This window comes from Pantherophis guttatus, chromosome 3 (assembly GCF_059756535.1).
Source record: "Pantherophis guttatus breed Tessera chromosome 3, ASM5975653v1, whole genome shotgun sequence".
NCBI lineage: Eukaryota > Metazoa > Chordata > Lepidosauria > Squamata > Colubridae > Pantherophis > Pantherophis guttatus.
Genome location: NC_142065.1, coordinates 129868264 through 129893070, shown reverse-complemented (window position 1 = coordinate 129893070; position 24807 = coordinate 129868264). Strand labels below are relative to the sequence as shown.

The following is a 24807-nucleotide window of genomic DNA, read 5'->3' as shown; positions in this document are numbered from 1 at the left end:
AGACACAGAATGGTTGATTTTGATTGGTTTTTAACTAGCTTCAAATGGGACAAAGTTGCACAAAATTTCATTTTGTTAGATAGGGCCCATTGTTCAAGTCTGTCAAGATCTTAACTCAACTTTGTTGTATAACTTCAAAAAGTTATACAAGTTGAGTTAAGATCTTGACAGACTTGAACAATGGGCCCTATCCAACAAAATGAAATTTAATGTAGAGAAAAGCAAAGTTTTATACCTGGGCTGTAAAAAACCAAAGGTACAAGTACGGATTAGGTGAAACCTGACTCAAAAACAGTAACTGTGAGAGGGCTCTTGGAATCTTAGTGGATGATCACTTAAACATGAGTCAGCAGTGTGCAGCAGCCACCAAAAAAGCTAATACAATCCTTGGTTGTATAAAGAGAGGCATAGAATCAAAATCACTTGAAGTATTAGTACCACTTTATAAAGCTTTAGTAAGACCACATCTGGAATACTGCATCCAGTTTTGATCACCACATTACAAAAAAAATGTTGAGACTTAGCAATAGCAATAGCACTTAGACTTATATACCACTTTCCAGCCCTCTCTAACTGGTTTACAGAGTCAGCATATTGCCCCCAACAATCTGGGTCCTCATTTTACCCACCTCGGAAGGGAAGTCAACTCAGAAGTCAACCTTGAGCCTGGCGGGATTTGAACTGCCAAATTGCAGGCAGCTGGCAGTCAGCAGAAGTAGTCCACAGTACTGCACTCCAACTACTATGCCACCAAGGCTCTTTGCATTTTGGAAAAAATGAAAAGAAGAGCAACTAAAATGATTAAAGGCCTGGAGGCTAAAACATATGAAGAACGGTTGGAGGATTTGGGTTTGGGTAGTCTAAAGAAAAGAAGGACTAGGGGGGCATGATAGCAATATTCCAGTATTTGAGAGGCTGCCACAAAGAAGAGGAAGTCAACTGAGATCACTCCAAATCAAAATCCTCTATCGTTCAGATGTCAACAGGCAACAAGGGCAGGAAATCATGCTACTCACTAAAAGAATAATTTAAACATATTCTTTGTCAATTAATGCCTTTATTTGGGAGGGGGAGTATTATGCTCTACAGTTAACAATTCTGCCCTCAAACCAGAGTGGCTCTTGCAGTGACCATTTTGACATAAGGTAAATCATGAGTACAGAAAAAGAACCAGATGTGTATATAATTATTGTCACTGAAATTATATTCTATTATTACACATGATCTTTTTGTGCATTTGCATATATGAGACTACTCTCTTTTCACAAAAACCAATTATATTTTTTTATTATCATTCACATACTTGTTTGATCTTCCTTAAAATGGTTTGCTTAGCAATTTTCTATCCCTCTCTCATTGTTCTCCCCAACATATTCCAATTGTTTTATTTAAAGACAATCATTTGAATGTTATTAGGCTTTTTTAAAAAAATTTAATGTGATTCTCTCAATTTATTCTTCTAAGCATTGTGCCCCAATCCATTTTGCCTTACTGCTAGGGAGTTGTGTGTATAAAGCATTATGTAATTCACTGGAAAACAAAAGTTGGGCAGGAAATCTTAGTCAGACGAAGGATTATGAGGAATGCATGTCAGGACACATTAAGATCATTCAAAGAAAATGGTTCTTTGGGTCTCTTATCACATTGAAGGCTAGGCAGGACATAACATGGAATGATCAGGTGTCTTTTAATCACATCTATAGTGTATTAGGTAAATAAGTAGGAATAGGCATAGAATAGTAGCAAAGTGAGATCAGCCATGTTTCCCTCCTTCATCTGAAATTCATGAACTGATTCACGCAAGAGTTGCTAGTGTGCTATGCAGTTTACATGAAAACACAATCAAAGATCCTTCTCCCTTATCTCTAACCAGATTTGTTAGGTACAAGGAAAAACCAAGCTAATAAAGCAGTACACATGCCCAATCAATCTTTCAAAATACCACATAGACATCAAAGTATTTTTGTATATTTCAACATGTAAAGTTTATCTCTATAATGCAAAAGCACACAAAACTAATGAGAAATTGACACATTGTTCTATACATGTTTTTAACTACAGTAGCCATCTTGAGGTTAGTAGCTATTCCTGCAGGGCAGGCTAATGCTAAATAAACTTTTCTCTGTACCTTTGACTTTTCTTACTCATCGATATTCTACCAACTCATGTAAGCTGTTGTTGATTTCCCAAAACACTTTTTCATGCCATTTTTATGGTACGAACAAATGTCATTATAATATGAGCCATAAAAAACAGTTTTATTAGTATATTTTGATATTAAAGGTTTTACTTGATATATAGTTCTCTAGGTCAGCCTAGCAACTTAGATTAAATGTATTTATATTACTCAATATATAAATGGGTCTAATATGAAATCAAATATAATCCATGTGTGATTATATATTTTAATATTACATATGAACAGTTATCATTTTAGACTCTCACAGAATGTACAGAATGTCATCATATCAGCTAGTCTTTTAAAGATAATTTAGTTGTAAATTTAGGCTATCAATGTTTAAAGAGCACAAGTTTATTGTCTTGGGATATTAAAGTATGTCATTAGCATTCTAAGCTTTCACTTCTTACTGGGCAGGACACAGCACAGAAACAATATCCTGTTGTTTTGGTATTTGTTTGTCTTTTTCTTTGTGATATGGCTATATATGGCTATATTTCATAAGTGTTATGACTTATGATTGTAACTCATGGCACCCAAAGGTCCAGGCTTGATTTTACAACCATTTCTACAGCAGTTATAAAGTGAATCACATGGTTGTAAGTTGTAACCCTGAAACCATTCCCCAAATAGGCATTTTTGCAAAAATGCCAAAAACTGATAAAAAGTATTTCAAAATGCTGTCACATAACTGCAATCATTTGCAAATGTCAGCCGATTGCCATGAGCCCAAAATGCAGTCATGTGATCCAGGGGGAGTGGCACAATATGTTACAATGGCTGGAAATGCTTAATGAAATGTAAAGCACCCTTTCTGAGGCAGTTATAACTACAAAGAGATGTTAGACAAACAGTTATACCTGGAGAACTACCTCTACGTTAAAGACTTCTTTAGAGAAATCTGGATAATAATTGAAAAGATTAAAACTATATTATGCAAACTAAGTAGGCCAGTTGGCTTACTATTTAAGAGATTTGTCCTTGTAGAAATGAAAGCTACAAATCCAAGCAAGAATCACCAAATTACGCTGAGGTTGGATAAAATGTAGATGTTCAAATAGTTTCAAATAATGCACTATTTCAAATGTCTAATGGCAAGAATACCTATCAATCCAGTGCACTGATAAACATTGCACTTCAGCACTATTGAGATGGTTTTCTTTCCTTCACAAAAGATAAAAAAATATAAACTTATATTTTTCTCAACAACCCTGAGGAAGAAATCTGGAATTCGGATATATTTATTTGGTCATTTGATTATTCATCAGCAGCATTTAAACAGTTTTTCTCAGTTCAATTCACAAAAGTTAAAGAGATACATAATTAAGCTGTGAATTTTCTAGTTCCAAGCCTATCATTTATCCCACCCACCCACCCACCCACCCACCTCAGTGAAACTGAACTTCACAGTTTAAGAAAAATTGTGCTCTACATGTTTTGGGTAATCTATATAAAGAATCTGCTTCTGGAGCTACTCATTCTGAACTATACTAGACCTTTGGCTGAGCCTGGAATAGTTGATCAACTTCCAGACTCTAAATCTTTTTTTCAGCAGGACTTTTTCAGAGGCCCAGGAAGAATTTATTTCCACAATCTAAGAACGAAACATACTGAAGGATTTAACTCCGTAAGGCCCAATAACCTCCTTGGGATAGCACTCAATGAAAGATCCTGACAGACTTCTGCCTACATTACGAGCAGAGGTCTTCAAACTTGGCAGCTTTAAGACTTGTGGACTTCAACTCCCAGAATTCTCCAGCCAATCCACAAGTCTTAAAGCTGCCAAGTTTGAAGACCTCTGATTAAGACTCACACTGCTGGACTCAAATCCAGTCTATGAAAAGGGTTTGACTTTAAATAAATGTAGGAGGTTGTAATAGATAAGACTAGCAGATAGATAAGGGGGGAACAGAGCTGCTTGTCCCTTTGCAGTTCTCTTGAATAACTTTCTCAATGAATGGAGGAAACAAAAGAAGAAATTGAGATGGCAATTTTCTTCTTCTTTTTTTTTGAACATTTTTTTTTTTAAAAAAACACATAAACATACAAAAATCTTTTCAGAACAAGCCATTGATCCGGTCATAAGTAGGTACAATTACTAATTCCTCTTTAACAAAAGCTTTTCCCAAATCCCCGCTAATTACCATAAAAAAAGTAAAAATAATCCTAACATATTTTTTTACACAAATCAATTACCTTCTATTATTTCACCACAAACCTTAGTTTCCAAATAGCACTTAATTTTCTCTAACATTATTACCCTAAACTCTATCTGAAAAAAGAAAAAATTCTTAAAACCCATTACACTAATCTTAAAATCCTTAATTCAATATCATTTCAATTTATTTTCCTTTTAACATGGATGGATATATCTTAAAGACATAAATCAACAAAATATTTACGCAATATTTTAACTGTTAGAATTTATCATCTTCATTTTACTATTTATCTCAGCTTGACCTTTTTAATCACAACATAATCATTTCATTATTAGTATCAATTCCAGCATTGTCATCTTTATTTCTAAAAGTTTATCCCAGTATATAATCTTCCTCTTAATCATCCACTTTTGGCTGTTAATCACAGCATAGTCTTCTTAGGTTTTACTGTTATTCCCAGTATAATCATCGTTTTTACTGTCAATCCCAGCATAATTATTTTTATCTTTATTGTTATTCCCAGTATAATCATCTTGTTTTGCTGTCAAACCCAGCATAATTTTCTTAATATTTTACTGTTATACCCAGTATAATTCTCCAAGTTTTGCTGTCTATCCCAGCATAATCACCTTAGTTTGCTACTTATCCCAGCATAATCACCCCTTTTTTTAATTTTACCATCCATCAATACATTACTTGTTAATATTTAAACACATTATCATTATCATCTTTATAACAATTTAACATTGAGGCTTAGTTCTTACTCCAACCACTTCCTTATATAAATTAGTAAATTTCTGTTAATATATTCTATTCTATATTCTCACATATTCTTAGTTTTTCCTTTATTTCAGCTTTTTACATATTATATCATATTCTTCTCATATTCATATTCATTTTTATTAATCTATAAAAACCTCCTTTTTATTATTACTGTCCATCTATACGTTGCTTTATTTTTAATCACATTGTTTCTATCTTCTTTTTTCCAGCCGTGTATATATCATTCCTCCTATCCTTGTCTGTAACATATATTCCATTTCAGTTTCAATGTTCGCAATTTAATTCTCCATATATCAATTTAGTTCTTTTTCTTACTTCTATTTCAAACAAATCACATAAATTTTCTTCTTTTGTTCCTGTGCCATTTAACTTCTTTTGTTCCTGCGACAATTAGTCCAATTATAAGAGTTCCATCATACTTTCCCTTTTTTTTCAACAAAATCAAATTGTCTGCAGGCAAAGAAAAAACAGCTCCATCTCCAAAATCCCAGGTTGTTATCTGAAGTATTCACAATGTTCGCAAACGAGAAGTCAGTTACAATGTTTCTTTTTAGACCAGAAGATATCCCTCTACAATCCACAATTTCCTTTAGTCATGCAAATCACTATTTTGTTTCAATTATATAACATTCCAGCCCAATTCTCTCTTTCTATGTTTAAAAGTAGTAATTCTTCTTTATCTTCTTTTCTTTAAAAGTCTAATTCAAATTTAAATTCAATTGTTGTTCAATTTTGAACCAAGTCTCAATGTTTATTTTTAAAATTTAGTCTATTCAGATATCAATTTTCAATCGGGTCTTTTTCTTTTCTTTTAAAAATTTCATCTTAAAATCTTCTATGCCCCTTAGCTCCACAGCCATTAATTTAAAGCTAGGGGTCTTACAAAATAAAAAGCCATTACTCCAAACATTGTTTCAAGCCTGGGTTGGTTGACACTCACCTGGCTTCAAAAGGCATCGCTCTTTTCTGCTTTCCTCCTGCACATCGCTTGCCCGGTTTGTCCCAGCTTCATGGTGGCCGCCATGGCTGCCACCCCCCATCGCCGACTCACAGAGAGCTCCCTTTGACCTCCGAGGAACTTGCCCATTCCTCTGGTCGTCCGAGGCACCTCTCTTCCATCCCCATCCCTGCAGGACGGTTCTGGTCTGAAGACCCATCGGCGGCGGTTCGGCAGCTGGGTTTTTGCGGGGCTCATCAGAGCCCGCTATTTCCCCGACTGTCTTGCCATGACTTCAAACCGGAAGTTTCCAATTTCCTTTTTTTAAAAAAAGAGAGAGAGAGAGAGAGACTTTAAAAGCTTTGGAGCAAAACTTTGCTTATCACAGGTCATCTTACCTGAGAAAGATAGAGGACAAAAGTTATAGTAAAGACTAATGAAAAGCAACAGAACAAGACAAAAAGATTGGAATAATCGCTCTTCAATTAGTCAGATCAAACGATTAGCCAAAAGGCTGATGGGCCTGCTCTGACCAAATAAAGGAATGGCTCAGGAAAAGTTCATGATATAAAATAAATCTATGTACTGATAACCAGTCAGATTTAAAATGTAGTTGTCTAGTTTGTAGTCAGGTAAATTATAAAAACACCGAGTTTACATAATACTGAACGATATTACCAGAATAGTTGTACTGATCAAGTGTCGCTATCTGCAACTTGTACTTTTCATTAAGTTTTGCATTCTCCTCTTTTTTATTTTTATTTTTCACTATGAGGTTACGGCAAAATATTGCTCTATACATTGGATGAAAGAATTGCAATTCATAAAAACTTTATGGTGGGAAAAAATCAGTTTTCTAAGCATAAGGGCCACACAATATTTGAAGGGAGGACCAAGGCTGTTTGTTGGTCTTTACAGTGTGTTCTTATTTAATGGAAAATGTATTTGCTTCAAGGGTGAAGAGCAGGTGACAGGCTTATACTTGCTCTTCAACAAAAAATATAACTCAGATTAAGGCAATAATATATTAAAATGCATGTCTGACCCTGATCCCCTGAAATAAAGGAGATTCAAGTACTTAACTTTGGTGATATTCTTTTCAGTTTCCTTTAAAAAATAAAGAATATTAGTAATTTCTATGGAGAGCTGTATAAAAAGGAAATTTTCACAAGATTTATAGGTGATGTGTAAATACAGCACATATAGTCTTCTGGATTGTGTGTCCTATCATCAATACATCTAGAATATTTAGGTTATGGAATAAGGTGATTACGACCTCATGATAAATCATTCGAAAGAAATTACTTATAGAAGAGATTGTGCTCAGTCTGCTATTGCAGAAGCCTAGGTGATGGTTTAAAATTGATATAAGTTTAAAATTATTTCAGACTTAGCAGAATTACTAAAATCAAATTCTTTATATAGATCTGGAAGGCTTTCCAGCTATAAAAGTCATACTCTTATATATTTACATGCACAAAAAATCTGAAATCCAAACACTTTAAAAATGCCATTTAACTGGTATAATCATACAAATATTATGCTCCGCTGGAATCTTGTTTGAAAGAATGTTTCATCTATTCCCTTAGAGTTTTTAATCTTATAATATGAAGAAGAAATATGAAATATAAACTGAGCTAAGGCAGAAAGCAACCTGCTGGAATATTTGGAATAGTTTGCAGATGCTACAGTCTGTACAGTACAGTTTCTGCCCTTTGGAGGCAAATATATCCTAATTCTTAAGTACATTAAAACATGAATCTTCTTTATTACTTTTGCTATTCTTGGCCTTTGTTCCTTGAGCCCATTTCTTATTATTCTTGCCTATTGCACTCACAGCAAATAAGAACTGTGCCATGAGCATCCTGTATCAGAACATCAGGGGCTTTGAAACAATGAACTATGCTACATTTTCAGCTTGGGAAGATACTAGGAATTGGAGACCGATGGCATTTGCAGAGCTCATTTTAGACAGATGGCAATTAATAAAGCTCTGTCAGGAGAGATTAGCGGAGCAAATACACAGTTGCTGCTATGGGAAGCAATTGCTTGGGCCTTTGAAGGTGGAAAGCAAGGCCAGGAAAAAAGGATACATTATCTTTGGAAATAACAGGGATTGTTTAGAAGCAAAAAAATATTAATTATTGCCCGTAATGAATATAAAATGGATGTGTTTTTCACTATCCAATCTGTTTAGGTTTATGAGCCATGTTTCCAAATGAACAAATTGCATGTTCTCAAAAATACATAACTACTATTTTCCCATCACTTTTATTACCTTCTCTTGGATTTAAAAAAACAAAATCTAATATCGTCACAGTTAGTATTATAAGTGAAACTGAAGAAATGCTGAGTGCCATGGCTTAAAATGATTCCTCTGCTTTAAACTTTGGCAAAATGTCTTCCAGTTATATTTGTAGGAGCAGAGTCAGCCACATACAAGTGAGAGGGAGTTATGTTTTAAGGCAAGCATATGCAGTATGATCTTGAGCAAAATAGGCAAGAACTGTTATATAAGCAAAGGAGACTGAAATATTCCTTAAGTTTTTGGAAACAACATAATACTCCAAAGAGAGTCAGGCAGGCTTATCCCTGGTTCTCTAGGATACAAGAAGGATGGTAGTTAAACACAATCAGGTATGCCAGATTCTCTTATTAATGCAAATCTCAATATAGCTCTCGACTTCCAATGGAGTATTTTTCCTGATTTGTCTCCCCTAAAGAGCTTACATCAATCTTGCAAGTGACATAGTGCCTTCTTCCAGATTCTGTATAGTTTCATAGAATAATTGCAGAGAAGCAGAGCTAACTTTGTTTCCACTTGGAAACCACTTCTGCACTTTGTGCTTGGGGTGGGGGGAAAAAATGAAATTTTGGATGTGGGTTTTGCTGATTAGATAAGATTGCTGTTATAGAAATGGCTAATATATATTACTGTGTAAAAGTAAAAAGTAGTATGATTATCTTATTCTACTGTGCTAAAAAGAGTCAGAAGTCAAAGCTTTTCTTTCTTTTTCCCCTTTTCCTCTGCACTTTTTCATCTTCCCTTTTTTCTCCCTTACTTTCCCATTATTTTCATTTTTATTTGTATTTCATATTTTGATAAACTAATACAAAAATTTAAAAAATAATAACTGCAAGGAAACAAAAAGTAATATTTAAGGAGGTTGCTCTCCCTTTCTGAAATTGAATGATTCCAGATTCAGATTCAGATTGGTATCAAAGAATACCTAAAATATGTCCTTTGCCAAATCTTAGCACAGTAGAATATATAGTATTGACAGTTAGTTAGACATTAATCTATAATAATATTGCATTCCTCAGGATCATTTCCCATGATTTATCTCTCCAAGCAGAGAGCATTTTTCTAACATCAATATTTTCTAACATAAATTTACTTGTATTTTACAGTTTGATTTTGTGATATCAGTTGTAAATTAGAGCAGTAAAATTCACTATTCTAACAGAAGTTTTAATTTAATTTTTATATTCATTTTAACTCTGATTTTAAATTTAATCTTTTTTTATTTAGCTTTCAATATCCAGGATTTTTCCCATTATTTTATACAGTATAGTAACACACACACACACATGACATTCCTCATCCTTCTTTTCAGGGAGTAGATGGGTGACTTGGTTGCATCTATGTGTACTTGCAGAAGTGATGTCATTGTTGTCATTGACTGACAAGTTCGGTCACAGACGGAGTCAAACTAAAATAAAGAACTACAGAGAGAGGTGTTATGCCTTTTTAAAGTTCTGAACAGGAAGCAAGCATATTGTAATGAATGCATAAATGACCTTGGGAGACAGGAGGGAGAGCTGTAGGCTGGACAACCAATGTGTAAAATATATCTCAGTCTACAGAAGGAGAAAGGATGAGGGAAATGTCTCAGAAGTAGCCCTCCCTAGTTTTCCAGAGAGTAAAAGGAAAAGAGCGAAGAAATATTTTTTGCCTTGCAAGATTCTGTTAATGTAACCTTACAATAAAGATAGATAAATAAAGATTCTCCTGGATGTACTCAGCTCTGGGAAGAAGGTAATGATGAACTATTTCTGAAAAATGTTGCCAAGAAAGCTGTAGGGACTTGTCCAGGCAGCCTGAGAATCAAACACAAGCACACAATTAAATAGAAGGGGAAAAATATTAACAAGAGGTATAGAAAAAACAATAAAGACTGTCTGATCTGTGTTGCTCTTCTTTCCATGACATCCATTCACTTAATAATAGCTAGGCCACATTAAGTAGGGGCTACTTTGTCTGTGCCAGCCATTGCATAAGCTTAGAAGCCGATATAAATCCAATTTGGTTACCGGCAGGAAGGTCCAAGTGGATAATTACCAAATAGACAGTCTAGGAGGTTAATGTGGACCATTTGTCTGGATCTCTTTAAAAACAAAATTATTTTAGGATTTCTATCAAAATATCACAGTGATTGATTACTGAAGACTGAGTAGCTCAAGCCTGCTCCTGTTAACTCAGATAACTGGAATTCATTTATCAATGCCATGTTGTGTGCTCTGTATCTTGGATAATTATACCTTTTATTATAGTGAGCAGAGAAGAGCACGAAAGGTACTCTGGTGTACTCTTCTACTCACTGTCTCAGGCTCACCATTAGCAGAAAAGCTAAATACATAGCTGTCTCTCAACAGTGGTAAGAATCCTAATTAAAGTTCATGAAGCACTTGAAAGCTTTCAAAGAAGGATTCAGGAAAGAATTTCCCATTATATTTGCCAGCTAAAATTACTCTGCTAAGCTAGAGTTTGGCATACTGATCTGATACTTAACACCAACTTGACATGGATAATTTGGGACCCACCAAGTTCACCACGTATGGCAGTCCTCCACATGTGGCTAACTTGGCCTGAATGGCCAAGGCTGTCAATATTGACGAGAGGAGGCCTCCAGGATCAGAAGCTATAGTAATTTGGAATCTTGGGAAGTCACCAGTTGCTCAGGCATATTTGAGCAAGGCTTGGTTTTCTTATTCTTCTTATTATTTTTAATCCCCTGTGGATTTAAACTTCATTAATATGAGATGAAGTTTACGTTTTATTTGTTTATTTATTAATTTGTTTGATGGAGGGGCTGATTTATATGATACATTTCATTCAAGAGGTCAAGATAACATGTGTAGTAAAGGTAAAGGTAAAAGTTCCCTTTGCACATATGTGCTAGTCGTTCCTGACTTTAGGGGGCAGTGCTCATCTCCGTTTCAAAGCCTAAGAGCCAGCGCTGTCTGAACACGTCTCCGTGGGGTCATGTGGCTAGCATGACTAAATGCCAAAGGCACACGGAACGCTGTTACCTTCCCACCAAAGATGGTCCCTATTTTTCTACTTGCATTTTTTATGTGCTTTCAAACTGCTAGGTTGGCAGAAGCTGGGACAAGTAATGGGAGCTCACCCCATTACACAACACTAGGGATTTGAACCACTGAACTGGTGACCTTTTGATCGACAAGCTCAACATCTTGGTGAGAGCCACCATGTCTCTCATATGTGTAGTACTTAACCTCTATTTTTCTGCCAAACAACTTTGTGAGGTAAACTAAACTACAAGAGAGAAGCTGACTCAAAGATTCCTAGTAAATTTCTGTCTAGCTGAAGTTAAACTAGGTATTGCTTCTTCTGGTCTAGCACCTTAATCATCAGTATATTTCATCCACTATGTAAGGGAGAAGATCCAAAAACCTGCAAGCAGTTATGAGCAGATCTAAAATTCCTTGTGATCCTTCACATCATATTTATGACCAAAATTCCCATGAGTTGAATTGTTGGGGAAGGGGGGAGATCTAGCAATAATGTATGTTTGGGTATTTAACCTAAAAATGCTTTCTCTGGCTTTCCTCTCTCAAAAACAGTGGCTGCATAATGAAAGGGAAACAGCAAAAAGCAGGAAAAGGCATTGAACATTTGTGACATATTTGAGATTATTTCTCTGTATTAGTTTTTATTTTAAAAATACAATATGTATCAGTGGTGGGTTTCAAAATTTGTTAGTACTGGTTCTGTGGGTGTGGCTTGGCAGGGCATGGCATGGCTTGGTGGGCAGGGAAAGGATACTGTAAAATCTCCATTCCCATCCCATTCCAGGAGAAGGATACTGCAAAATCCCCATTTCCTCCCAATCAGCTGGGACTTGGGAGGCAGAGAATAGATGGAGGTGGGGCCAGTCAGAGGTGGTATTTACCGGTTCTCCGAACTACTCAGAATTTCCACTACCGGTTCTCCAGAACTGGTCAGAACTGGTCAGAACCTGCTGAAACCCATCTCTGGTATGTATTGAGAGAGAGAGAAAGAGAGATGTTTCTAGCCACTTGAATGGCTGCCTGAAGTGTTTCCTAACTCAGTTCAAAAATCAGAGGAAACTATATATTGTAGTAGAAAACCACACTCTAAAGAAGCAATTAGACTACACTTGCTGGAAAACAGCAAATGGCTTCCTTTATTTAGTGGTCAGGTCACCTAGACTTGGGAAATAAATATTGATGAGGCTTCTCGCAGGTATTTCATCATCCCTCCAAGCTTAACAAGGTTTCCTCCCTGTTCAGAACTGGGGATTGCTTGCACTATTCCAATCTGTACAAGAGCTGAACTCAAAGAGATGAGTTAGTGATTGGAGGTTTCCTGAGAGATTCAATAAATTGGTTGCTGCTAATGGTCTTGTCTCTATTTTGTTTTGTCTGTTTCATTCGCTTGTTGTGTGTGCCTGGATCAGGTGCTTGAATGATTGGTGGGTTTGTATTCAGTTCCATTCATTTATCTGAATGCTAGACTTCCAGGAATTCTCTGGCTCTCTTGCTTCATGTTGGTTTTCAGTAAACCCATGTTTCCCCTTGTTAACATTTTGTTTAGTGAGAAGAAAGTCAAGGAATGGGAGTTTGCTTTCTTTCTCAATCTATGGTGAACATCCTTGGGGATGTGGATTTTTTTTATTTGATTATATTTTAATTTAGGATGACAAATGTGTCATTGATCTGTCTGATCCATGTTTTAGTATAGAACATGTAATAGATAGAACGATAGAACGATAGAACGATAGAACGATAGATAGATAGATAGATAGATAGATAGATAGATAGATAGATAGATAGATAGATAAATAGATAGATAAAATTTTGGGAGGAGCAATACTTTCTAGATGTTTCATGACTGCTTCTGCTATACTCTCTGAGATGGAGGACCACTTTCTTTCTATTCAGTTTGGGCATTGTGCACACAGAACTTCCTTGTCCACTTATATCTGTATCATGCCACTGCAGTTGTACCTAAGTTGTGTCAGTTTAAGAAGGTCCTTTGAAGACACTTTGGCAATAGCTTGCAAGGTATTCACTTCAGCAATTATTGTTGAAATACAACTTATTGCAAGGTAACTGATTTGAAATCTGCCCATTTTTAAAAAAAATAATTATTTTTCTTTTCTTAAACTAGCTAAAATTTGATCAAAGGTAATTCGAAAAATAATGATAGGATGCACTCTTGGACTTAGTTTTTCTCTTGGGCTGTAAAATTTTCCAATTCTAAATTAATCAATCACTTTCATTAATGAGATAGCCATAATTTTATGTACAAGCAGTCCTCAACCACAGTTGGGATCAGAATTTCTGTTGCTAAACGTGGCAGTTGTTAAGAGAGTTGCACCTGATTTTATGACCACTTTACCATGGTTGTTAAGCGAATCCCTGCAGTTGTGGATTATGTGGTCATTAAGAGAATCCAGCTCCATTGACTTTGCTTATTGGAAACTGGCTAGAAAGGAGACAAATGGAAATCACATGACCTTGGGGTGCTGCAACTCTTTTAAATACATCCTGGTTGCCAAGTGCCCAAATTCTGATCACATGGGTTACTGTGGTGGTCATAAGTGTGAGGATCAATCTTAAATCAATTTTTTTCAGTGCCATTATAACTTTGAACAGTTCTAAGTTGAGGACTACCTGTACTGACCTGCAACAAATAAAATAATTCAGGGGTTGGGTTTTTTTTTTTTTTTTTTGGTGTATTTTACATTTCAGTAGTATCATGCTGATTAGCCCAAAATATTCTAAGGTTGAATTAAAATAACATGTATAAACAAAAATCAATTCTGTCTTTTTTGTGTCAGCCTGGACACACACAACAATGTCAGCGATTGAGATGTTGCAGTCTGCCTATATGCTTTTATATGAATGTGTAAGATGATAAACTTACTTTTAAAAGATAAAGGGAGATTATATCAGTTTTCATTTCTTTATTTTCACTGCAGATTATTTTTTGTTTTTGGCAGAACTGTGACAATAACTATTTTGTTGTTGCTTAGCAACCTTAACTGGTAATGTGGCTAAAGGTTTAAGGGATTGTTAAAGCCCTATGTTCTATCCCGCTGAATGATGTGAGGCACTGAACTGAAGATATTAAAATACTCATTCTACACTTGATGATGATTGTCATAAAATACCACTGATACTATCTCCCCATTTGCATTTTGTGCCCACACAAAGGGACCAACCCCTGCACAGAGATCAGAATTCTTTAGTTTTCCAGAGTTATTTTTTAATGCACTTTTCAGTCAACATGGACATACAATTAGTTGCCTTTTCCATCCAATCACTGTTTTTGTGTTGCTATTGTTCCTAGAAAAGGCTCAATGAATTTACCTCTCCTTTCCATCAATTAACTTTTCAATAGGGAATATATTCCTAATAAAGTAATATTTCATTGAATTGGATCTATAGGAATTTAGGATTAAGAATTTTTAAAGAAACTTGTGGGTATTTCCTAAAGTTGTCAACATTTTATTGTCACAAGACTAATACAGAATAATTTCAGTTCTGCAGTTGACTATTTAGCTGCCGACTTTTCTAAAATATTTGCATTATCTCATAAATGCTTCCTAACTGAACATGCATATTTAATCATTTTTGCACTGTATTTAGTTTTGTATTCCTGATAGATTTTGCATTGTTGACTCCTGGTAATTGCCTGGACAAGTCCATGCAATTTTCTTGGAAGCGTTTTCAGAAGTGGTTTATTCTTGCCTGCTTCCTATGACTGAAAGAGAATAAATGTTTTTAACAGATTAACAAAAGTTGGAAGGGGTCTTGCAGGTCATCTAGCCCAACCCCCTGCCCAAGCAGGAGACCCTACATCTTCCTCTATCTAGGATCGAACTCACAACCTCCTGATTGTGAGGCAAGAGCTCCACCTCTAGGCCACTGGGTATGTTCTTAAATTGGTCCAAGGTCACCCAACTAGCTTCACCTAAGGCAGGACTAGAACTCAGTTTGCCAGTTTCTAGCCTGATGTCTTAATCACTATACCATACTGGCTCTGTATGTAATATGTATGTATGTATGTATGTATCTATGTATGTATGTATAGGTACCTTGTTATTGTTCTAGTGTATAGGTTAAACTATTAGTATAATGGGATGGCTTTAATGCATTGAAATTGAATCTTGCTTGTCCATGACCAAAATAAAAGACTGAAGAGAACATATTGAAGGGGAAAAAAGTTAACCCATATGAAAAATCCATATTTTCTGTTTATTAAACAAAACTATTAATTTAATCTTTTGCAATTATGAATGTTTATTAGTTTGTTTACAATAGGAAGCTAAGAGAAATTAAACTATAATTAAGATATATATATATGTAATCAAAATATCTAAGCAATTCTGTAGAATCAACTGTTGACTTGTAGTGAGATGAACTCTTCAGTAAAAATAAATATACCTTCCAGTTGAACTTGTTGACTGCTTTATTGCAATGTTCTCACCATGTTATGAAAGTGGTGACTGTGATTGCACATCAAAGCCCTGCCTCTTTCATAGTGAATCATGTGAATACCAAGTAGTGGAACTTCAACTGCACAATCACAATACTATCTTGATTTTTTTTTTTTTTGATAGACACTGTTGGATTTGCCATTAGCTTCTTCTAAATTGGTTTTTATTCTACCAAAAATTCATCTTCCTTGCAATTCTCAGCTGATCTCTATCCAAAGAGTAAGAGCACTATATAATTGCTAGATATTGGGAAATTTTTTAGCCATGTAATATTCCTTTTTATGTAAAAACATGCAATATATGTGCTGTATTCTTTATGAATTTCAAACTTTTGATAAATAACTTAAAGCATACAAGCATTTACAAATACCCCTGTGATCTCTTGACCATTTTCAGTGTTTATATATTTATAAATACTTTCCCTTGTGGCTACTAAATTTTATGTCAGCAAAGAAAAAGGGATAGTGATTTTGTTCAGTAGTGTGTTAGTACCAGGTATTTTAAACTAGTGTTATATTCTCAAATGTACATAAAATTATCATCCTGTCTTAAAAAACAGGATGATTGTGTCCAAGAGAGTGAATGGGAAGAAACAGTTGAGACTCTCATTTATCAATCCTATTTTTGAACTATAATAATAAAGATATCTGAAGCAATGTGAAGATATACCCATGAAGATATACCCATAAGAGCCTTGGTGGCGCAGCAGACTTAAGCACTGTTAAGTAACACCAGCTGCCTGCAATTACTGCAAGTTCAAATCTCACCAGGCTCAAGGTTGACTCAGCCTTCCATCCTTTTGAGGTAGGTAAAATGAGGACCCGGTTTGTGGGGGCAATAAGCTGACTTTGTATAAAAAAGAACACTGCTTCAGGGGCCCCCCGAAAGCCCTACTAAGCAGGTATATACAAAAGTATGAAGGCTATTGCTTAACACATTGTAAGCCGCCCTGAGTCTCCGGAAAAGGGCGGCATATAAATCGAACCAATAAATAAATAAATAAATAAATGTTTAAGTAGTGGTCACAATTGCTCTCATTTGCTGAGTAAATGCCAAAACTGTCAATAAATACCTTCCTACAATTGGAACAGGTATCTTCAAGAACAAGTACTTTTACTGCCAAGTCCAGGCTTTACAGAGAAATAATCATCTAATTTCTTATCATTTAAAGACAAGCCATAGGCTCCTAATACTCTGAGAATTTAGATGCACCAGAGATACTTGCTACATTAAAAATGAGCTTGATCTTTAAGTGTTTTAGGCAACTTCACTTCGCAGCAAAGAAAATTGAAGATATGTTCAGATAGATGTGCTGACATCTTTTTTCCCCATCCATCCCCATTATATAAAACAGGGGTATGCAATTTCTTGTCGGCATGTAAAGGCTGCGTTCCAAAAATGAGTGGAGCCAGAACCTCTTTTAAGAGGGGGCTTCAGGAGTTGTAAAAGATGAAAAGGGTACCTTAAACGTCTTCAAAGCTTAGGGTAAATGTCTTAGCCTTTAAGCCTCCACAAGTTCAGTGCTGCTAAAGAAGGCAAATTAGTAACAGTTAATTCTTGGCAGGCACTCTAGGGCCATAAAATGGATACTGCTAAGTTATGAGGGGGTCATGACCATACCTTTTGCATACTGTGAATAGAGAAGCAAACGCAAGGATATTACATTTGCATTAATTTTAACAACTGGGCACTAATTTTAATTTAATAGGAGATTATGTTGCATTCAATTTGGAATACCCAGGGGTGTCCACAGCAGGGTGAAGAAGTCAATATTGTAACCACAACTGCACAATCAAAGCCCCAATACTTTTGGGGATGACAGTACATGTCAAAATGATAGGACTTCAGTCGGATGTTGCAGCCACATTTTAAACTTTTTTGACCCTCATATAGACTCCCCTGGGAATACATCAGCATTAGATGGCCAAATAATTTGTCATGGCTAAATAATTCACCAAAAATGCCACCAACTGGAGAGGGCCCAATCAATCATCTATTCATTCAAAGCTAGCAGGGTACAATGAGTGCACCTGAAAAAGCCAGGTGTACCTGAAAAAGCCAGGTGTAGGTTACATAGGCATTACATAGAATGTTGTTCAGACACTTTGAGCACACAGGAAATCCCAAATATGAAAAGTATTGCTTTACAACTGATAAAGGAATAAGAAAACTACAAAATGTGAAAAAATATAGATAGATTACTTGAAGTACAACATCACAGCTTTGATGTATGATTTACCCAAAGCTCTAATTCTTATTCTAACAAGCAGTCCCAGGATTTTACCATGGGAAGAAGAGAGATAAGAAAATGCTCTGAATTAGCTGCCTCCTCTCAAGGCAACTGTGTAATGAGTTAGTAGGCACAGCTTGATACATTAATAAAAACTTCCATTCCTAAGGATGTTTTATAAAATGTACAGCAGAGAACATGTTAAGAAACATATTCGTAATGTTACATTCATGGATGGAACTATAAGCCTGATTCTAACAATTTCAACAATAACAATTTTCAGAAAAGCCTTCTTAGTCCTTGGTTGAGAAACAGCAAGGAAACTCCTTGCAGTTCATGCAGAAGAAAGACAAAAAACAATTTCTTTGCTCCATCCCCTCTTTTTCAAGGCTGGAAAAAGAAAACAGTGGAAAAGAAAGATTCTTGCGGAAATGCTGGAACTGCATCTGACCTTCTACATGCACAGCTTGTTCTCAGGCTAATTTGCAAGAGAGACTGCAATGACAGCTAGAATAACTTGAAGCTGTAGGTGACCATTTCTATTCATACATGGATTCCAAGTGGCTATAGGTTTGTCTTCTATGTGCTCTATTCATTCATTCTTTAAAAGGTGAAGCCTGCTGGGTCTTCCCAAGCAGATGCTAGAAAGCTGATCATTCCATTTTTATTTCTTATAATAAATGAAGAAAATGTAATTGCCGGTTACAACCCAAAAAGGAACTGCTTGGATAAGTGAAGCATAATTGCACTTTGAAGATATCCAGATGCAATATTTGACTAAATCAGAATCAATCAATTCTTTAGCATTTACTTCTGGAAAGAGACAAATGAACACTTGAGGTGAAGCTGAAGTATAGACCTTCTTGCTAAATGTTTTTGAATTTTATTTTCTCTGAAAAGAAAATAGAGATGATAGAGAGTCAATAAATCACAAGGAATACATACCAAAAGGATAAGAATGTGTCAGCTAAAAGGTTAATGCATAAAAATAGGGGAGTGTTGCCCTATGCATAGCTCAATATGTACTATGAGTCAAGGGTATTGAGGATAAACTTGTAGTTTGAGTAGAACTCAAGGGAATTACCAATTTATCTCTCAAGCCAATTCACCTTAGCTTCATAGTTTGGAGTCAACCCAATCCATGGTTGAATTTCAGCTGCAGTCCCTGGCATCTACTCTATAATGGTGTAGACACAGGTATCCTACCAATCACCTCAATCCATTTTGAAATTAAATGTGAAATGCTGCTCACTAGATCACATTCTCTGCTCAGTTCTACTAGGTGATCAACATGACACCTCCCTGATTTTCAGCCAGTTACCCTGGCTCCTTGTCATTTTTTTAATCCTAAAAATAGGACATCATTTTTGTATACTGTAGTTCCTTCATACATTATTGGGTATTGGAATATTATCATTCTACAATGTAGCACATGCTGAAGTAGAATTATTCTAAGGAATTCTATTTAGGGAAAAGTGGTCTATTTGAGTACATAGTAGGCTCCATTATTGCCATATTCTGAGCTTCCTCTGCAAGATTTCTTTTTTTCTATTGTATGCATATGTACATTTTCATAAACACACTCTTTACGCTGCAAAAATGGTTTTGTTATCAGAAAACTGTAGGGTACAATATAAAAAGCATCTAACCAGATATCAGTGAATAATATAAAGGAATAAAGTGGGCTATTTTAATCAACCCTAACCTCCTACCTTCCCCTCTTTAGAGGGTAGATCTGAAGGAGGTCATATATATCTTCAGTCAGAGTTCTTAATAATGCAGGGTCCCTAGCAAAAATACAAAGTGCCTTCTGCCAAGTGCACTCAAAATTGCACTTCAGATTTTCATGTCAGATCAATGTCAAAAGCTTGGGGACAAAGCATGTATATATCAGGGTATTTAGGGCAAGATATCAACACATGCACACACACAAACACACAGAGGGAGGGAGGGAGAGAGAGAGATGCTGTGTAAAAATACACAATATTTGAATGCTAAAGTAAAACTAGTGGATATTGTTGTTAAAATGTATATCTAAATTATATCTAAATATACATTATATATAAAATATAAATTATATATAAAATATAAATTTATAAAACATATTTATATATGTTGCCTTCTGGCAGAAGATATAGAACAATTAAAACTCGGACCACACATTTTCTGAATAGTTTTTATCCCAGAGCTATAATTGCACTCAATAATGAACTAAAGGGCCCCCATCAGTGAGCTGTTGGACAGAATTACTTGGTTTGTGTGGATGTTTGGGTGGTTCAGGGGTGGGGAATTTGTGGTGGGTGAGGTGTTTGTTTGGGGATTGTTATGTGTGTTGGGCCTGGTCTTTGGGTATTATGTGAATTTCGTTGTATGGGTATACTGTGTACATATGTACAATGACAATAAAGCATATTTATTTATTTATCCCACCTTATTTCCAAATGGATGGATGGATGTGTGTGTGTGTAAGTGTGGTGTGTATATATATATATATATATATATATATATATATATATATGTATGTATGTATGTATGTATGTATGTATGTATGTATGTATGTATGTATATATATATGTAGGTCTTTGGTTATTCGGGTCTTCTCCCACGTAAAATTGGAAGTGTCTTGGCGACGTTTCGACGAAGTCTCATTCGTCATCTTCAGGCTGGTGTTCTCGGCTTCGTGCTTCCAGGAGCAATGTGAGATCTCAGCTGTCTCTTCCTTTTAACTGCTAGTGGGGGTGTGAGCCCCTAACCAATCAGAACACACCTCCACCCAATCAGAACACAGCCAAGTCCCCACCCAATCAGCTCACACCCCCACTAAAAGGAAGAGACAGCTGAGATTTCACATTGCTCCTGGAAGCACGAAGCCGAGAACACCAGCCTGAAGATGACGAATGAGACTTCGTCGAAACGTCGCCAAGACACTTCCAATTTTACGTGGGAGAAGACCCGAATAACCAAAGACCTACATACAAACACCCGCGAAAACCTGAGAAAACATATATACACACACACACACACACACACACACACACACACACATACATATACATATGCACAGAGACACACATATATATGGCAGATCCCAAGAGACATGTCTTCTCTGCTATAGTGCCCACTTTATGGAACACTTTTCTTGCATTCCTTTCATTATCAAACTAGGTTTTTTCATTACCAACTGATGATGTTGGTAATGAAAGGACCTTACATTTCAACCCTGAGCTGCAAATATTCTCTTCTAGCTCCATCCCTTATGATGTACCAAAAGTCTTTTAAGACCTGTTATTTGAGGGTTCCCAGGGAACCCGAGGCTTGTTTAAATGACTACAGTGTCAAAGTGGCCATTCTTATCAGCTCTTTGCCTAGAGTTTGCTAATTTGTTTTTATAATATTTTTCTCTTAATGTGGTTTTTAAAATATTTTTGAAACTATTTTATGTGTAAAATATGTAACATATTTTCTGTTGTTTTATTCTTATGCTTCCCAGAGCTGTTTTTTGTGAGATGGATGGCTACACAAATTTTATTAATTAATAATCCATATATAAATATATTTGTGCTTGTTTCAGTCAAGAATTTCTCTCTCCCCTGCCCAGTTTTCTTCTTTCACATCCTCTACCAGAAATTAGAAATCATCTGTTCTGTTTGTCCTTTTGATGTTTTCAGCTATCAATAATTCTCTTGGGGAAACATATTACACTGGTTTGTTATTGCATTCCCACCACTATTAATATTGCTGCATGAATTAATCTTATCCCTGCCACTCTATATGCCCCTCCAACTGTTCCAGGTTATATGTTGTCACTTGTTACTAGTAGAACAGCTGACTTCTATCAGTGGTAGGCATATTTCCAGCAGTGTTACTTGCCCAGTACTATCCCTGGATATATGTAGTACTTCTGTCAAATCAGTAACATTTCCCAGATGTTACTGTTACTACATCCAGTTAGTGTTGCTGCTAAATATCCACAGCTGCTTACTTGGCAAAGCTTATCTAGCAGCTGTTTTATCTAATGGGTCTCTCACCACCTGCAATCCAATAGATGCACCCAGTAGTAAAGTCTCAGGCTGGTTAATTTGTGCACCTCTATATCAGCCACGTATCTTCCTCTATTCTAGTCTATTTAATTACTGTAATGGTGTGTAACGTCATGTCTCAAAGAGTCTGCAGATTTTTTTTCCAGTAGTCCTTATGAATACCCCATGCCACAGTACATTTTAGAAGAACACTGACAAAGAACAATTTGAAGGTATGCTAATGATTTGGAAACTCTGCTGAATGAGTCAAGAAAATTCAAGATCAGAAAGATGAACAACATGGATATATGTATCATGGAAACTCAATGCATTAATATATCCATATAATAAAGAAAATTTTATTGCTAAAAATTTGCCACCAAGTATAGCAATCATTAAAAACAATGTTCTCCTTTGAGTGATGACACTTTATTTCTAAAAATGAGACTGAAACAGCAGCCTGCACTTTTCAGCTGCTCACTATGTATCTATTTGCAGGGCTAAGTAGCAACTGAATATATTAAGGGGAAATTGTTTCCATGATCTAACAGACAAACAATAATATTTTGAAAACTCTTCCGGAAATGATAAAAGTTAACATCACCATAATCTAACAAAATTATAGCAATACTTCTAAACAAAGACAAATTCAGTAAAAAGAAATAGATTAATATAAAATCATGGAGCATTAATTGTATGCTTTTATTCAGATGATCACAGGAACTTCATTGTCTATTTTTAGTAGAAGATGTCTTTCCTTCCCAGAAACAAGTGCTTAACCAGGTGATCTCTTAACAAAGATCGCTTAACAAAGGCCTCCCAAAGAGCTCATCTCATACCTCCATTATTTAAGTTTCAGATTAAAATAATATGATAATATTAAATAATTCATGATTGTGGTATTAAACCATTAATACTTAATACCACCACTTTGAATTATTTTCAAAAACAAACATGGTACCAATATATTTATCATAACAAGAGTACAATATTCAGGCAGTCCTCGACTTACGATCATTTGTTTAGTGACCATTTGAAGTTATGGCAATGAAAAAAGTGATTTATGATCTTTTTTCACAATTATGATCATTGCTCAGGTTCATGTGATCAAAATTTGGATGCTTGGCAACTGGCATGTATTTAGGATGGTTGTAATGTCCCAGGATCACCTTTTGTGCCCTTCCAAGAAGCAAAGTCAAGTGAAGCCAGATTCACTTAACAATTGTGTTACTAACTTAACAACAGCGAAGAGTCACTTAACAACAGTGGCAAGAAAGGTGGGCAAAATGAAATGGGGCAAAACTCATTTAACAACTTCTGGCTAAGGAAAGGAAATGTTGGGCTCAATTGTGGTCGTAAGTTGAGGACTATCTTTTCCCCATGATCAACTGGGTATATAGCCATTTCAGTTCTTGAGCAATGGGAAGCTGAAAATCAGAGAATTGGCACTCTTCCTCCAGCAGCAACTACTGTTGCTAGTTTAATTGCTAGTTTAACAGTAGCAAAGCAAAATAAATATCCTGTGCCAATTTTCAGGTGGCACTTGATCTTCGCAGAGGTCTTGTTACAGCTGCTTCCTTCAACTGCTTTAAAGGTCTCTTTTTAAAGAGAGGTCTACCATACCCTCCAGTACATTTGCTTCTCCTCCTCTTCTCTCAGTATCATGGCACTCTAGCAAAACAAACCAAATGGTATGATAGAGGAATGCCTGAGTTGATTCCAGTCTATGATTACATCATTACAGCCACTGCTGAATTACCTGAGTTTATGCCTGAATCTATAGCAAGAATTGTGTTGGAAGATGATAGATCATACCCTTTAGCATCATATCAGAAAACATGAAGTTAAGCAGTTTCAGCTCTGGCCAGGTGTGAGGCCATGCCTTTAAAGAACGTTGAGCATGGAATCTTTGAGGAGCAGTTAGTTAGCAATTAGGAGCAGTGGAATGGCTCCTATGAGAGAGTGCTGGTGGTCTGAAGGCCTAACTTTAAGAAGTAATGTTAGTAACACAATGTACACATAAATTAGTGATGATTATAGTTTAATTTTTGTGAGAAAGAATGGTGGTTGTAATATAAATATACTGACTTTTCTTGATAAGTCTTCATAATGGAGAACTCATGACTATAACCCAGCTTTCCCAGTTACTAAAGCATGTATTATGATGATCAGGTCATTGTCATTTAAGGCTTGTGGCTCTCCATGTAGAGTTGAACAATTGAAAGGAGATATGAACAGGAGTTGTTATTCTTTACTAAGTTTAAAAATATTTTTGGATGCTATTCTTGAACATGTATCCTTTCTTCAAGCTAAACATGAGGTATCCTGATAAGAAGGGATGTTAATGTATGGAAAAATTCATAAAAACAGCTCTATGTATGAAATCCTCTTACTTCAGGCAATTGCACCTTACCTATGGAAACTATGGATCTTCAATTGTTTCCAATTGTACATTATTCAGTTGCTTATTAGCTTATTAGCTCTTGGATGAGCTGAAGACTTTTGGATGAGAAGTGAAACGTCTTCACAGAAAAACCAGAAATCCAGTTGCCTCTTGAAAAAGCGCCTTTGGGACAACCATGACCGGGATGATTCAGAATCTCCACAAACATTTAGCTAAATATGAGTTTTGTATTTCTCTAAATATTTTTGTTGCAATTGCTTGGAATGTAATTGGATATAACCACAATTACCAGAATTCCAGAAATGCTTTGAAAAAAATTCAAG

General features: G+C 35.7%; 2 long non-coding RNA genes across 2 annotated transcripts in view; one reads left to right on the top strand and one right to left on the bottom strand.

The window, feature by feature from the left end:
• Positions 1 to 24807, top strand: part of LOC117662454 (uncharacterized) — a 168193-nt gene that overhangs the window by 49333 nt on the left and 94053 nt on the right. The window lies entirely within an intron of this gene.
• Positions 17803 to 23985, bottom strand: LOC117662453 (uncharacterized). Its single transcript, XR_015733242.1, has 2 exons — positions 23840 to 23985; positions 17803 to 18953 (listed from the first exon to the last, which is right to left on the bottom strand). It is a non-coding gene; the product is annotated as an uncharacterized LOC117662453 (long non-coding RNA).